This window comes from Chiloscyllium plagiosum, unplaced genomic scaffold (genome assembly GCF_004010195.1).
Source record: "Chiloscyllium plagiosum isolate BGI_BamShark_2017 unplaced genomic scaffold, ASM401019v2 scaf_7659, whole genome shotgun sequence".
Taxonomy (NCBI): domain Eukaryota; kingdom Metazoa; phylum Chordata; class Chondrichthyes; order Orectolobiformes; family Hemiscylliidae; genus Chiloscyllium; species Chiloscyllium plagiosum.
In genome coordinates, this window is record NW_025210483.1 from 4,103 (window position 1) to 7,989 (window position 3,887).

General features: G+C 40.2%; 1 non-coding gene across 1 annotated transcript; it reads left to right on the forward strand.

The window, feature by feature from the left end:
• Positions 1-2,607: 2,607 nt before the first annotated feature.
• On the forward strand, positions 2,608-2,689 carry trnas-gcu. The gene has a single exon. It is a non-coding gene; the product is annotated as a tRNA-Ser (tRNA).
• The last annotated feature ends 1,198 nt before the right edge of the window (positions 2,690-3,887 follow it).

Below are 3,887 nucleotides of genomic sequence, written 5' to 3' on the forward strand. Positions count from 1 at the left end.
GTGGAACTCAATACAAGGACACATGAAGTGATAACCAAGGTGGGCAAGAACACGGAAATATGATACACAATAGCTACGACAATTTCTATGTGCAAAGTGTTGATTTCAGACCCACGGTGGCTTTTGGTAATGACATTTACTGTCCAGAACCAGTCTGCACTGGAATGACTCGAGCCCTACTGTGATGTATTTGAACTTCAGTTACCTTTAGAAATACTGACACTCACTCAGATCATGGAGATTTAGAGAAATCATATTTAAAGCAAATAGTTCATCTTGTAACTGTGAAATCTTTAGGTCACCCTCAGTGGGAGCATTGTGTGTAATCCTTGTCCTTATTCTCCAACAAAGACATGTGAAGAGGGTAGGAAGGGCACAGACGCTGCTTACTGAATAGCAAGATAGGAAGCCCAGCGACGGGGTGTACTGAGACATAAAAACATCATAAAGGATAGAAATGATTTCATCCGCATTATGGACAGAATGACGGAGTTTATTCACGACATGTGGAAATGCTGGGCCAGAAACACTCAAGTTTAAAAGTAAACAAAAGAGGATTTTCTCATAACGTGTGGTTTGAAGTGACTAAATCGGGGAAATTCCGTCTTTCAAGTGAATCAACAACTTTAGTTGGAGCTTCAAAACCATCAGTGAATGATTAAGAAAAGATTGGATGAGAGTTTCTTCCACTCAATAAAGTTGCTGAATTCCTGAATGACTTTCTGGAAATAAAACGTAGATTTATGATTTCATAGTGTTTTAAAAAACACACGAACAAACATACAAGGAGGGAATTTACCATTGAAAGAAAGGAAAAGTGTGGGTGTGGATTAATTTCGATTTGGTTGTTTTCAGACACAAAGACACTTCATGAACACGTTCAGCTGAATAAAATTGAGTATAAAGAGTTCCTGGATTTGAAAGAAAAAGCGTATTATTCAAGGTGAAGCATTGTAAATGGGGCTGATGTCGTAAAATAACTGCAGACAGAGGTTACATCCTAATGAGTGGCAATTGAATCGTCATTTGGAGACGCAACACCTACTTTAAAGATTTGACCACATTCACATGACATTAGGTGCATTTCACGCTTTCTTATATCCACCACCAAGTCTACTCTGTCTTTTTTGTATTTTAACCGTCTGTGCTGCTCTGCAGCACTCCATTCCAGCTGAAAGATGCTCAGACTAAAAGTGAATACAATATTCAGACGGTCCTATGCGATCAGTCTCCTTTTTTATTATTATTACAATGGCCATTGCGAATTTGCAACAAACTGCATAACATGAAAACAGATCAACATCTATTTTCCCGGAATTTAACGCAGTGCCCATGGGAAACTTCACCCGTCTGCTGAAAAATCACGTTCGGCTCTCCCTCCACAAATGTCTTTTCACGTTTTAAGTGTTTGCAGTATGTTTGTTGATCAAGGTGTCATTATCCTGAAAAGGTTGTTTCTCAATCCACAAAAAGTGGTACTTTCCCATAAACGTGACATTGCTCAATATTACCTTCTATCCGTACCCCTCAACACGACAAATTGAAGCTGCTCCATTTGAGGCTCAAACTTAAAACTTCGGCAGAGCGCAGCCCACTATACTGGCACAGAGATACCGTGCACTGGTCACCTGCAGCACTGGAGCAACACATTAATGCTTACCTGCACATTCCTGGTTGTACATTAATGGTTGGGAAACCGAGTTTCTCTGATTCCATGGCTGGTCACTGCGATTATACAATCATCTTCACTAGTGGTTCTGACCCCGTGTGAGGCAAGCGGTGAGTTACTCATTGCAAAGATGTAAAAATGCGCAACTTCAACTTTTGCCTTCACTAACCCATGAGCCTTTTATTTTGTTCTTCATCTGTAGAAATCTTAAAACCTTCATCTTGAACAAACTCAATAACAGATCTCCATTGTGTCTCTGGCATCAAATTCAAAATGTAAACCCCCTCTGAATTCTTCCACCGCAGTCCACTGTTTGAGAAGTCTTCCTGTTCAGGGGAATGCACTTGCCAGTGTGTCAACTGCTGCTCCCAGCATTCGTTCTGGCACTGCACTCATTTTCCTTCTGACACTTGCTCACTGTGTTGCTGTGATCATACAGTGACTTGGTGTCACACAGCCAGGAAAATGATACAGATCAAGGTTTTTGCATTGTTGAATTCAATTGTCAGTTTAGCCTTATTTAGGATTTCAAAATTGCCTGTCCTGTACACAAGTGCGTGTCAAAAATATCTGAGTGGAAGAAAGGTGTTCTGAATAATGACATTGAGCACTATGCACTCTCCTCCAGTCTGGAAAACAATTCCTCACAGACAACTTTACACCTCCTGCTGTCACGGGCTCTATTTCCGTTGACTTCAAATCTTCACAGAATTCAACAGACCGTGTTACATCGTCATTTCTTCATTTTTGTTCAGATCACTGTGAGCAGATTGTCACAGTGGGAGTCTGTTTGCCCCACAACTCAGAGGTAAGACGATACTCTTGGAACCGTCCTGTACTATTTATCATTTCACCAATACCAGGGAGAAATATCTGCTGCTCAGCATAATTTACACAATTCACTTATTCATAATGTGAAATGTGCCTGTGAGTTATGTGACGAGGTGGCCGAGAGGTTAAGACGATGGACTGCTAATCCATTGTGTTCTGCACGCGTGGGTCCAAATCCCACTCTCGTCGTTGTTGTCAATGATTTTCAATTTTGCTATTTTTGGGTGATCACAGCTGTCCAATGGTCTGTTTATATGCATCGACGCTATAATAAAATCTCAAAGAATAATTTGAGTCTGTTGCCTTAACTGCATTGAAATGTAGATTGAATTGGGACAATGAAAAGGAACGCGATTGTCTTTTCCAAGTCAAGTTGCTGTGAACTTTTATCGTATGAAAGAGATCCAGAAGAAACAAATAACGAGAAATGCGAAGTGCATGTTGATGCATGCGATTCTGAATGAGTGTTTTGTCAGATGAAATTTGTAGCAGTTGGGTAGAAGTGATTCATCTTGGTGAAAAGAGCACAGAGAGACAGCACGAAACAATGTAGATATTTCAAAAGTGGCAGGGGATGGGTGTAAGGGCATCCGAGAACTGGCTGTAAATGCACAGTAGAGAATTACCGATGTGGGTGCCGTGCATGGGCACGGACAGACTTACACATTGGTCTTATCCTTTCCCCCTTGCTCTCGCCATTGATGAATGCGGGACATAAGACACATCTCAACACAAGATGTGGGAAGCAAGCTCCCTCTCGTTATGCACACACTTGATGCATCATATTGAACTATGAACAACTGGAGAAGTCAGCAAGTTAACTGCAGGGACTGAATCTAAACTGTGTATCAATAACCGCAGATTTATGCAGCATAAAAAAGAAAACTGATTTGAAATGTCTTTATACGCATGTCATTAACAGACGGGTTCGTTCTAATACCCGTGTGGCTGAAAGACGTCGACACCACATTTCAAGTTGGATGACAACATTGGATCCAAATTGGATTACCAATTTTGTTCAGAAATTGAAATCTATTTGATCATTTGACACAGTGATCAAGTTTAATTTAAATAGTACAAACCAAATTCCCTCACGTGAAATAAAAGAGTGATTCCATTACAAACATTGTCCTTGCTAAGTAGCAGTTACTCAACATGAAAAATAGAATGTGATGTCTAGTGAGTATACGTCAATTAGCACGATTATCTTACTTCGGATTGACTGCAATATGCACATGCAAAATAAGTTTTTAGAAATAAGTCCTTTTGGAAATAATGAGTCGATGGTGATTAAAAATAAGATTAGGTTCTCATGATGTGGATATTGCACCAATGGCTCCAGTGATGGAAATAGTCAGTGGGCAGTATTTCTATGGTTGTTTAGCGG